The 13,992-nt window shown below is 36.2% G+C and overlaps 1 long non-coding RNA gene across 1 annotated transcript; it reads left to right on the forward strand.

The window, feature by feature from the left end:
• Nucleotides 1–2,731: 2,731 nt before the first annotated feature.
• Nucleotides 2,732–13,257, forward strand: LOC121431257. Its single transcript, XR_005972109.1, has 3 exons — nucleotides 2,732–2,767; nucleotides 3,796–3,860; nucleotides 13,156–13,257. It is a non-coding gene; the product is annotated as an uncharacterized LOC121431257 (long non-coding RNA).
• Nucleotides 13,258–13,992: the final 735 nt, after the last annotated feature.

Here is a 13,992-nt window from a genome sequence, read left to right on the forward strand (position 1 = left end):
CTATTGTCCTGAAGGGGACCATACACTTGCGATACTTGCACTTTAAGAGGGCATTAATGTATTTTACTTTTAGATGTTATTTTGCGAGGGAGCTTTAGTAACTAACAGGGGCGGAAATCTCTCCCAAAAGGTAGGGGGACAAGCGTCTGGAAAATTTGACAAAAAAAAAAAAAGGCTATTACCTAAAATTTGAGGTCATTACGACGAAAATATATTTGACAAGCAAAAAAAAAAAAGTCATCTCGTCCCAAAACGCACGTTTTATTCCCATTTTGAGTAATATATTTCTTAGCATCACCAAAGACCCAAAATAGTAGGGGGACACTTGATATTGTGTCCCCCCTACTATTTTGAGTAGGGGGGACACGTCCCCCCTGGGATTTCCGCCCATGGTAACTAAGCGACTTAGAATGGTAAAAGCTAGAGTACTTCACGACATGAATGCATACTAAAATCATTCCTATAATGTCAAGACGAAATGAGCATGTTGGTCATTGGATATGCATCGTAACCAATATTCAGGCTTATCTGTACAATGATTGCAATTATTATATATATATATATATATATATATATATATATATATATATATATATATGTACAACTTCCCAGATCCAGATGGAGGTCTAACTGGCATCATTTTGGCATATTCGTTTCCCAATCTCGATTTCTGGAGTCACATTCATATCTTCATGTGTGAACAAGATATGGCACATTTTGTCGACGTTGTAGGAGAGGGGGCTTCCCATTTTTTTTTGTAGAATACCCCTATTTCTTTAATAAGGGCATGTTGGTCACGTTAAATTAGTTACTTAGTCGTAACGTAAAATTATCAATGAGGTGAATGGGTACCTGGCAGGAATTTATCCCTTGAAATGCCAAGCGCTGGAAGAGGCTGCTTGAGCTACAGCCGGAGTAATAATAATAATAATGATCAAAGTCTATGGAAGCGCATAGAGACGTTATTTATAGTGTTATGCGCTATACAATAACTGACTATTATTATAATTATAATTGTTTTCATTAGTATATTCCCATCCACGGGAAGAATTGTAGATAAATCTGATAGTCTGCAGACCTTTCGTTTTCACGCAATTCGCACAGAGTGCATAATGCAGAGTCTGACGAGAAAAATGAAAATGTGCGACAGTGCGAGCTAAGCGAACGAGCCAAAAAATACCATTTTAATACACAAACATTTTGTTTTAAAAAATCACATTTCATCTCTCCCCCTTTTTTCTCTTCGCCCCCCCCCCCCCCTCCTTGGTCAGAAAAAGTTTGAGGGTCCAAGGTCCCCAACCTCCCCATTCTGTACGGCAGTGTCAAAATTGATGGAATTTCAAAACCATACTCGTACACTGTTAAAGGGATGGTCCCGGCTAGATATATTTATATTTCAAGAAATAGATTAAAATTCACAATGCGAAATTATGAAAATTTGATCAAAATCAGATAACAAATAACGAAGTCATTGAATTTTAAAGATCTGCATTATTCACACTAAGAAATAAAGGTTCAAAATTGAACCCCGAAAGGTTGATGCAAAATCAGCACCCTATGGGTTAAAAAAAAATTGAACCCCTGATTTGGGGTTCAAAGATTGAACCCTGCGGTTGGGGTTCATTTTTGCACCCTGCGGGTTCAAAGCTGCACCCCTAAATTTTGAATAGAACCCCTACGAGTGTAGTTTTTAACCCTTAGGGTGCAAAAATGAACTCCAACCTCAGGGTTCAATTTTTGAACCCCAAATAAGGGGTTCAATTCTTTAAAACCCATAGGGTGCTGATTTTGCACCAACCTTTCGGGGTTCAATTTTGAACCTTTATTTCTTGGTGTGTTCCAGTTTAACAGTTCTAGGCATGTATTTATGAATATTCATTAGCTGGGCTGATGGTGCCACATCCCTGCTTGTTATTTTGTACATGTACATATGAAATTAGGTTAATTCCAAATTTTTCTACCAAGAACTAAAACAATTGGATTGACAACTGATTAAGTGCATTAGTTATTTATTGCCTCAGCTTATTTTATCATAATGAAGACACATCATTTACACATGTATGAAAGAATGATTTCATGTAATAACATAAAAAAGGAAAGTGGAGATGTGGTATCATTATCATCCCACCTTATGAATATTCATGATTTTAGAATTAAATAACTTCCTTATTTGTTATCAAATTTTGATGAAATTTTCAGCATTTTGCTCTGTGAATTTAAATATATTTATTTAGATATATAATTTTTTCATCACGGACCATTCCTTTAAATGCACCTTCAGAATGGACCCAAAACAAGCAATCATCATTCGATCAAAGAGTACCTTATAAAGAGGTATTTTTTCATGTATTTCCAATGTACTTAACATCTCAAATATTCTAGTTCCTTTATAGAGTGATTTGTATATATACATATATATTGGATTCGATAAATCCAAGTTTGATTTTATTTATATATATATATATATATATCTATATATATAAATATTCTGCTTCGGCATGTGGAATCAAGTAATCATAAATGGTATAGTGATATGTATATATATCCAGGCTTTGTTACAGATCCAATTTGATTTTGGTAATATTGATACCATTTTCGTTTTCACTAAAAAGCAAAATTTGTTCGTGTTTTGGTGAGCGAGCACACTGACGTCTCACCCAACTTTCAACAACATAAAATATATTGTAAATGTTGAGTTACGATAAAAATGCACATTGTTTCTTTATTTTCAGATTACATTACATTACAGTTACATTCGGAAATTATAGTAAGTACAAAAGATTTACCCGGATCATCATCATAATCATTATCATCATCATCATCATCATCATCATCATCATCATCATCATCATCATTATCACCACCATCATCATCTTTATCATCACCATCATCACCATCATCATCATCATCATCATCACCACCACCAAAGCCATCATCATCATCATCATCATTATCATCATCATCAGCATCATCATCAATATCATCACCATCATCACCATCACCGTCATCATCATCATCACCATCATCATCACCATCATTATCATCATCATCACCATCATTATCATCATCATCATCACCATCATCATCATCACCACCACCATTAATATCATCATCACCATCATCATCACCATCACCGTCATCATCATCATCACCATCATCATCATCATCGTCATCATCATTATCATCATCACCATCATTATCATCATCACCATCATTATCATCATCATCACCATCATTATCATCATCATCATCATCACCAGCCTTACCATCATCATTATCACCATTATCATCATCATCCTCACCATCATCATCAATATCATCACCATCATCATCATCAGCATCATCATCATCACCATCATCATCCTCACCATCATCAATATCATCACCATCATCATTATCAGCATCAGCATCATCATCAATATCATCACCATCATCATCATCATCACCATCATTATCATCATTATAATCATCATCATCCTTTACCATCATCATCATCATCATTATTATTATGATTATTATCATTGTTCCCATAATTCTAATTCCAGTATAGATTGGTATATATCTTTATGCGTATTCAGGCTTTGAAAGCTGACACGCAGTCAAGCTTTGTTGATAGTGGCAACCCCTGCAACCTTCTAAAATCGATATGTATATAGGAAATGCCATTTTTTTCAATATTTTGCTTGTCAGTTAACTTAATTTGTTACCATATATATGTTTTTGTATGTTTTTGAGAACGAGCTTGGTGTCCAAATGCTAATTTCAGAGAAAAATGCATCTTTTCTTTATTTTCAGGTTTCAACTTGATTAGATCGCTTTGTGATTTGTGGTTTGTGGCTCAAGATTTCGTCCATTTCAATGTAAGTTGACATTCAACACCTAACCATTTTCATGTTTAGAATGAGTTTGTATATCATGTAGAAATTAAGAAGAAGGGGAGGGGGGGGGCGAGCAACGGAGAAGTACAAGCATATATTAATACATGTATTAACCCTAATGTACTTAAATTGTCCAGTTTCAGATCAGAAAATATAAAAAAATCTGCTTGCGCTTCGCGCTCTCATTATCATTTTGACCACTCCCACATTTTGGCCCATAACTGGGAGTAGGGATGGTTCAAACTGTTTTAACTTTGCGACCCTGCGCCAATATATCCTGTATGGCCACCCAAATTGTTGGTTTAAATGAGTCATACAATTTCCACAAGTCTATATAGAAACAAAAAAATATGTATCTAGGTCATCAAAGATCAAAAGGTCATACCTTGAACTATAACACAGATTAAATATAGGATTTTTCGTCAATAAGATCACATGGTACATTTTTTTTACATAGTCCTAGATTAAACAATTCAGAATATGTCTCCGGAAAAAAATGGATGGAAGATATTGCAATGGATTTTTTTACCACACCCACTTTTACAGCTGGAAGTAGAAAACTAGTTCAAGTCTGCATTTTACCTTTTTTCACCAATATTTTTTCTGGTGTTGCTGGTTTCTGCCTACTGAAAAATGTTTATTGAATCAAGGGTGGCAGAAGAGGGATAGGGGAACTTGCCCCCTAAAAATTGAAAAGAATGCCCTTTTTCTCAAAACGAAATGTGCCCTATGAGAAGTAGCGCTTTTCATTATCTGTGCAAGTTTATTTTCCTTTGTTTTGTATTTCATTCATTGAATATTTGCTTTTTTTCTTTGATTTTCTCTCATTTGTGGTGTAGGGATATAAATGTAGTTCAGATAAGGCATAATTGGGTGAATTGCATAATTTTTTAAAGCCTGGAAAAGCAGTTTGGCATTCCATCTTAATGCTTTCATGGGGAAGCAAAGTTATGCCTTTCTACCTTTTGTCCCACTAACCCCTCCACAAGACAACCTTTTCAGAGTTAAATGTTCATTCTGTTCGATTTGTACACGGACTAAGTGAATCTAAACATATTTTAAAATTATTGCACATTCGTCACTTATAAGGATTCTCCTTTATGTTCGTAGCAGGTTATATTTGTTCCCAGGATGGGGTACGTCATAGAAGAAAGAAAATTAAACTTATTCAGTTGAGAGGCAAATGGACAGCCTAAATTGAGCACTATTTTGGCTTCTCATATTAAAACAAATGCCATCAGGGTGGCAAATTGGTCCATATCCATCTATTTCGCAATAACATACCCCAACGTTTGTCTTCCCTTTAAAATGATGACTACTCAAAATTGAAAAATTGAGTGTTAATTTTTTTTTGAAATATTTATTTTCTTTTTAAAAATGTATTAAGGACATCAAAAGTGAATAGATCATGAAATTCTACCGTGAATCATATTACAGAGTATATTTTTGTTTCACTAAGGCAGATTTCTTTAAAATAACAAAAAAAATCAAATAGTCTTAGCTTTCACGATTCAGAAAAATTAAAGCAAAAACAAAATTGGATGACAAAAATCCCCATGGACTTTTTGACAGCGCCCACTTTAGCAGCTGAAAAAAACCTAGCCAATTCTAGAAAATCTTGACTATTTTACTTTTCAATTCCCCTCAACGCTTTCTACATAATCAATTAAAACGGTGATTTAATTGAGTTCTGCATTCTTGTGCTTGCAAGCGTTTATTAAAATCAATTATGTTCAAACGTCACCAAAGGTCAAAAGGTTATGAAATTTGACATTAAATTAATCTAAACAGGTAAAATACATTCTTAATGGCCGACATGATTATATACACATAAGTGTATATATCATCATGATTGTTGTTGTTATATTTTATTAATACTTAGTTGATATGTTGTTGGAAAAATTGGTAGATTAAGTTTTTATTTAACTGGTGACGTAACTACGAGGGCACGTCTCACAAGGCCCTAAACCGCAAATTGCACCTAAACCGCAAATCGCCGCCTAAGCTTGTAGAAAAAAAGTATTTTTGAAACGAAGGACCTTGGATGAGTGGTTTCACTCCCCTGGTAACATTTAGTATTAAAGTTTGAAAATTTTTGAAAATAAGCTACTATTACTACTACTACTACTACTACTACTACTCCTACTCCTATACTACTACTACTACTACTACTCCTACTACTACTCCTACTACTACTACTACTACTAAAACTACTACTACTACTACTCTTAGCCATGTACTCATGTTATTATAGTCATAATCAGTACGAAATAGTAGTAGTAGTAGTAGTAGTAGTAGTAGTAGTAGGAGTAGCAGTAGTAGAAGTAGTAGTAGTAGTAGTAGTAGGAGTAGTAGTAGTTTTAGTAGTAGTATAGTAGTAGTAGTAGTAGTAGTAGGAGTAGTAGTAGTAGTAGTAGTAGTAGTAGTAGTAGGAGTAGCAGTAGTAGTAGTAGTAGTAGTAGTAGTAGGAGTAGTAGTAGTAGTAGGAGTAGTAGTAGGAGTAGGAGTAGGAGTAGTAGTAGTAGTAGGAGTAGGAGTAGGAGTAGTAGTAGTAGTAGTAGTAGTAGTAGTAGTTTTAGTAGTAGTAGTAGGAGTAGTAGTAGGAGTAGGAGTAGTAGTAGGAGTAGTAGTAGTAGTAGTAGTAGTAGTAGTAGTAGTAGTAGTAGGAGTAGTAGTAGGAGTAGTAGTAGTAGTAGTAGTAGTTAGTATAGTAGGAGTAGTAGTAGGAGTAGTAGTAGTAGTTAGTATAGTAGGAGTAGTAGTAGGAGTAGGAGTAGTAGTAGTAGTAGTAGTAGTAGTAGTAGTAGGAGTAGTAGTAGTAGTAGTAGTAGTAGCAGTAGTAGTAGTAGGAGTAGGAGTAGTAGTAGTAGTAGTAGTAGTAGTAGTTTTAGTAGTAGTAGTAGGAGTAGTAGTAGGAGTAGGAGTAGTAGTAGTAGTAGTAGTAGTAGTAGTAGTAGTAGTAGTAGTAGGAGTAGTAGTAGTAGTAGTAGTTAGTATAGTAGGAGTAGTAGTAGGAGTAGGAGTAGTAGTAGTAGTAGTAGTAGTAGGAGTAGCAGTATAGTAGAAGTAGTAGTAGCAGTAAGAGTAGTAGTAGTAGTTTTAGTAGTAGTAGTAGTAGTAGTAGTAGTAAGAGTAGTAGTAGTAGTAGTTTTAGTAGTAGTAGTAGTAGTAGTAGTAGTAGTAGCAGCAGTAAGAGTAGTAGTAGTAGTAGTTTTAGTAGTAGTAGTAGGAGTAGGAGTAGGAGTAGTAGTAGTAGTAGTAGTAGTAGTAGTAGGAGTAGCAGTAGTAGAAATAGTAGTAGCAGTAAGAGTAGTAGTAGTAGCAGTAAGAGTAGTAGTAGTAGTTTTAGTAGTAGTAGTAGTAGGAGTAGTAGGAGGAGTAGGAGTAGTAGTAGTAGTAGTAGTAGTAGTAGTAGTAGTAGTAGTAGTAGGAGTAGGAGTAGTAGTAGTGGTAGTAGTAATAGTGCTTATTTTCAAAAATTTTTAAACTTTAATACTAAATGTTACCAGGGGAGTGAAACCACTCATCCAAGGTCCTTCGTTTCAAAAATACTTTTTTCTACAAGCTTAGGCGGCGATTTGCGGTTTAGGTGCAATTTGCGGTTTAGGGCCTTAACACACGTCCCCCTCAACGGCTGGCCAAACAAAAAAAAAACGGGGGGGGGGTCGGGGAAAAAGAGGGAGAAAGAAAGAGAAACGAGGTAGAGGGAGAAGAAAGTAGTGTACATTGTATTATATTATGTTGTATTATTATACCATATTACATAAATATTTTTACATAACTCTATGAAGCATTATTTACTGAGGGCCTATGTGTCCATCGTTCCCGGTGCTCGCAATATCTGTTTGATGAGATATATAATCCTCTTGTACTAAAACATCCCGTTTTCAAGTCAATACACACCAAATATATTTCCTCGCACTTGGAGTTACATTATTTTATGTAGTGAAGTGCTTCTTTTTATGACTACCCCTTTTATAGTCTGAATATAAAATATTTCCAGTTAGTGCTCACGTTGAGGATTGGTGAGATATGTCTGCTCTTCATAAATGGTTAAAAACTGTCTAATAAAATGTCATCTTTTCTGGTCTGAATACTGTATCAAAAATTTTACTATCAAATTACTTTGAAACCAAACATGATGCCTAGTTTTGGATTGAGGAATAACATAACCCTGCGTGAATTCGAACCTTAGACCTCTAGGTCGAGAAAACAAAATATTATCCATAAATTTAAGCCATAATGCCTCCGACAATAAATGGAAATAGAAATTCTCTTTGATGTTCCGTTTTCGTGATAATTTGTTGGAAGCAAACAATAATTTATTGGGTGGCGTATGATTTAATTCTTTCTTTTTTCTTATTAGGGAATTTTTTGTTGGATGTAGTTAACCCAACAATGTCTTTTCTGTAATCCACTTTTTCAGAAGAAAAAAAATGACCCCAAAGAAGAACGTATTTCATACAAATACAAGTAAAATAAAGGAGAATCATATTCAGGGGAAAACTAAAAAAAAAACATTTCATTTGAAAAGGGCATTTTCCTAAGAGAAAATGCCCCTCCCCCCTTTCCTTCGCCCTTGATAGATTTTATAAATACTTGCAAGTATAAAGAACTCAAACCATTTCAAGTGATCAAGTTGAATGTATTGATAAGGAATTGCAAAGTTCGTAAAGCGGTTACGGCTATCAAGGTGTCACGAGCCTAATTACATCAGGAGGCCTTCGTTCGACCCAATTACCCATTCGATTTTTTTCAATTTGATACTGCTGATTGACAAAAATGCATGAATATGATTCAAAATCTAACACTGATTCTAGAAATGGTAGCCATTGAACTTCCTTCGCCCAGATTGGGAAGATTTGACTGGCGGAATAATTAGGGCTATTTTACTGTTTCAGGTGATGAATTCGATCCATTCATAGTTACCTTCATAAATGGCGATTTATTTTTAAAATAAGCTGGCTGCGGAACCCTTTCCTGGTCAGATTTGGAATTTCAGATGTATATCCTATGGTAGTAAACATTCCACCCTCTAATTTCACATTTATTATTTTTTTATTTTTTTTATGGGGAATGTTTTACGCGCGTGACACCTATCAAAGCTTCATTTTCTACTTCCGGTTTTACACGTGGGCGTGGTCAAAAAGTCTACATGGATATTTTTCATCAATTTCTTTTTACTAGGAACATTAACATTCTGATTTTTTTCGAGGCCTGTTCTAAATGGATTCGTTTTTTTTTAATCTGCTTTATGTCATAAATTACGAAAAGTCTATTTTGCTCTGTAATATGGTTGAAGGCCTTCCTTTGATGGCCTTGATGCACATACATTTTAAACTAAACGCTTGCTCAAATTGTAGAACTCATCTAAACTGACAATTTGAGTTGCCGTATAGATACGTTGGTGCAGAGTTGCAAGGTGAAACAAATTAAACCATCCATAGTTCTAATTTTGTGCCTCCAGTTGGAAAAGTGGGCGTGGTCAAAAAGTCCCTGGGGAGTAACAGCCACCACAATTTTTTTTCTTGGCAACATCATTTTTCTGAAATGTTAGACCAAGGGCTAAAAGGAAATACCCATTACGTAGGTCACGCAGGGGGGGGGGGTGCACCATGACCCCCTCTAGCCTATGACCGGCATGATTTAATTTTATTCCTTGAATATGTTAAAGATATGCTTTAAGAAAATATGGAGAAACAACATGAAATGAAGTATTACACCACGCGATGATTTCATACCTCATACAATTTATAGCTATATAACTTTCATAGTCTTTAGATCCAGCTTACACAAACCTCAAAAAATATAATTTCCAAGGGTTAAAATCTTTTTAGCAACAACATTGTGATGTACCAAATTTAATCATAATAATTATCATACTTGCTTATATAGCGCATAATACTTTGTCAGAAGTCTCTATAAGCACTCTAAAAATGGAATGTTAAATCAACATTTGAAAGGTTGGAGGAGTGACAACCTTTTCCAAATGTTACATCCAACTTTGTATAAAGCTAAATCCAACATTTTAAGTGTTGGGTAGAACCATTTAAAGTGGTAAATGCAACATTTTAAAATGTTGTCACTCCTGCAACCTTTAAAAATGTTGATTTAACATTCCATTTTTTAGAGTGAGCGCTCCACAGTATATGCAGCATAATTACCCTGGCTTTAGCAGTGCAGCTGTTACGCGCGCTGCGTTTCAAGGAATAAATTCCTGCCAGGTACCCATTTACCTCATCTGGGTTGAGTGCAGCACATTGTGGATCAATTTCTTGCTGAAGGAAATTACGCCATGGCTGGGATTCGAAAACACGACCCTCTTTTTCAGAGTCCGGAGACTAATCCACTGGGCTACAACGCTCCACAAATTTAGTATCATGGACTAAAGTCCCGGGGGGCCACTTACATTGACGAGTGGATACCATGCGCGACCAAAAAAACACGTAAAAAGGATGTCTTTTTCACGATATGGCACGTTACGTACGTAACGTGATAAGGGTGTCAAAAACACAAAAATAATGAAAAAAGGGTATCTATTTCGCTAGGAAAATTACGTGTTTAGGGTCGAATTTGCGGGGATGATAAAACAAAGATAGAATGTTTTATAAAGGATGTCTTTTTTGCCCAAACACTTCGTGTGTAGGGTCTGATTTGCGCGCGAGGTGAAGAAGCTGGGGTCGTACTAAACCAAACAAGGTAAAGCCGACGACCGAAGGACCCGTAACAATAAAACATTCCTTTACTTGTTTAAGGGTTCATTTCAGGGAACATTTGCCAAGAGTATCGTTTTGTTTCCAATACTTGTTAAGGGTAGGGTTTCAAACGCCAATACTTGTTAAGGGGTGCATTTTCAGAAAATGGAAATTACGTATTTAGGGTGCTTTTCGAGACCCATGGTCGCGCATGGTATCCACTCGTGAATGGAAGTGACCCCCGGGACTAAAGTAGAATGATGAAAGAGTTACAGCACAGTGAGCTCGTTATTGCCCTCTCTTCTAGTTCAAAGAGTGAAAAAAAATCAGTATTTGTGTGCAATCCAATTTCTGCGAGTTTTAGAAAACAGGGGCGGATCCAGGATTTTGAAATAGGGGGGGGGGCGCCAGCGGCGAGGGAGCGAAGCGACCGAGCGGGGGGAGGGTGTGGGAGGGGGGATACCCCCCTCCCACGGCAAGGACTTTTTCAAAAAATCATGTCCAAAAGTCGTATTTTGAGAGCACCTTTAGAAGAAAATGCACACTTAAATCACTGTAACTTCATGAATAAAAGACACATACTGACTCATTTAGGAGCTGGTTTCCAGTCACACACCGTATAAGCGGTCATTCAAAACATACATTTGGCAAAGGCTCTTCACTTGCTTGCATCGTGTGATTGAAACGTCAAATTTAAATGATACGAAACTGAGACTTGTAATCGATAAGTTCCGAATAATCCATTCTGTTTATTGTCATTTGTGTATTTACATTGTGTGTTTCAAACGAGAATTGTTTAGTCGTATGGCAACATGCATAAAATTTGGTTCTTTTTTCCCCAAAATGCACAGTAAATTGTTACAAACTACAGAAAAAACGACATCATCTTCTGGTAATCAACCTTTTCCCTCGTATTATTTTCAAATCATCTTCAATAATCCAGTCATTCTGCACAACCTCAAAGTAATATAATGCTTCTTAAGGGGATTCTCAGCATTTTTATTGTTTACGTTTTCGATTTTGCTGGCAATTTTTTTTTAAAGATATATTGTAATCAGCAAACTTATAGATTGTCAAACATTAAAAATGGGGTGGGGGGGGGGTTAATGTCACAATTTCTACTTTTTAACAATACACAATGTGTCCTCGGGACGTTTTTCCCCAGCACGAAAGTATTTTTATTCTCCCCCCACCCCCACCCCCCCCCCCGTCACATAAAATCTTCGCTCCTTACGCTGACATATAGCTGCCTATACACAGCAAACGCGGAGTGGGGTCGACTGGTGATTGAGAATATACAATTTTGCTCCTTGATAATTCGTTGGAATGATTGCTTCGGCGAAACTTAGTTGGGGCGCCCTGGATAATATGCCTCTGAATCTACCAGAAAGTGTAAAAGTTAGTTTACATTAAATACAAATATGTCTGACCTATACATTTCAGTGAAAACGTACATGACCAAGGCAGAATGATAATGCTGCGCACGTGGCGCCCGATATAGGGCTTCATCTTTGAGTGAAGAATAATCTCGGGGATAGACATTATCATTCGCATCGTTGACACTTTCTCTCGCGATCTGTTACTTACAATTTACATGTATTTGCCATAAAGACGGACAAACGCATGTTACAAAAAACACAAAATTTCGGAAAAAAATGATATCCAATCCAACATCTTCACACTGGTCACTGCACTACAGCTCCCGATTACAAGTGGTGCAACTTTCCAACCAATCGACTTGCGCGCCCTGGAATTCCGGAATTTACATATTGCAATACAGTATGACAGAGGTGCATTTGTGCGAACACAAAGGCCATGAGCGTAAGTTAAAATACAGTTTTGACTAGATCTAGCCCTTGAAATTGACTACATTGTACCAATCCAGTAAATATTACCATAAAAAAACAAAAAAAAAATCCGGCGAAAATAGGGGGGGGGGGGGGCGCGCGCCCGGGGCGCCCCCCTCTGGATCCGCCGCTGGAAAAGGTGGTAGTGCACACTGAAGAGTAATATTGGGTGAGTCCAGTGTTCGCATTGGTGATTGCTTCCCCTAGCTCCAAAATCTATTCTGAGTTACTAATCTAGATCACATTATTAACAACTCAACAACTAGTAAGTGACTTTTTAGGACCATTTTAATCGTACGTTTTGGTGTTATACTCGTGTAAAAATTGTCTTAACACAAACACCAAAAGGTCAACACTGAACTTGAAATAACCCATTATGATAAGTATCGTATCGCCAGGATTTTTAATAAACTCTTTATTTTTAAGTTAATTGTCTTACTTTTTTAAGAAAGAATTTAATTAATAATTTCTCCACATATCATATCATAAAAAATGCATTTAATACGTATTTTCATAGATTAACAAAATTAGCATTACAAAGTTTAATGTGCCTGGATCCATCAATATCTACAAAAAACTTAATTTCTTGCGTAATGATATCTTAATGATGAAAACGGTGAAATTGTATTACCTTCGAAACATCAAGTTGAAAACTTATACGACTATTGACATGTATTTTCCCATAAAAAAATGATCTGTGGAGGATTATTTTCCTTTTTCTGTTTCTTGATGTAGATGGTTAGACAAAGGCCAGACCGCGAATACGGTCACAGCTCTAGACGATGCCTTTCCAAGACAGGGGGGCCTCAGGAGAGAAAGTGTAAAAACAAGACGGCCCACCTTAGTAAAATATGTTGGGTACATCTAAAGCCTTTAACAGACTTGGAGTAAGTATCCTTATTCCCTTATTTTCCTTTGATTTCATGACTTGGATTTCATGTATTCCTTTTCTTATGTACGGACCACAGAGATATGTACTTTTTATGTTTTATTAGGAAATCACTATCAAATCAAAAAATTTACAATTAGTCTGATTGGCGAATGTTAAAGTTAAAAAATCAAAGAATTACTTAAAAAGCAGCACTGAGAGTTATACATACAAATATCAAAGTACATGAGACCAGGGGACCGTTTCATCAACATTTTTGTCCGACAAGTTGTCAGATCTGACATCTTTCCTTGATTGTGATTGGCTAAGAGGTACTGTTACTATACTGTAACTGTCGGATAAAACGTCCGACTAGTCCCTTCATGATACGCTCCCCTGAATAAATATAATTTTTATATGAACAATGTTTGCATATTGTAAATAGGCGGCGGAAGCGTGCATGGGGGAGGGGCGATGGGACGCGTCCCCCTAAATTTCAAATCGGAGGACAGTCCCCCCCTAAATTTCAAATTGGAGGACAGTCCCCCCTAATAAAGAAACAGAGAAAAAAAAGGAAGGAAAAAGGAAAGAAGAAAAAAAAGAAAAGTGGAAAGGAAAAGAATTATACACTCTAAAAAATGAAGTGCTAATTCAGCTCTTAAAGAGCGTGTATAGTGACTGCACTTCGGAGTGCTGATTTTTCT

Source organism: Lytechinus variegatus, chromosome 17, assembly GCF_018143015.1.
Source record: "Lytechinus variegatus isolate NC3 chromosome 17, Lvar_3.0, whole genome shotgun sequence".
NCBI classification, from domain to species: Eukaryota; Metazoa; Echinodermata; class Echinoidea; order Temnopleuroida; family Toxopneustidae; genus Lytechinus; species Lytechinus variegatus.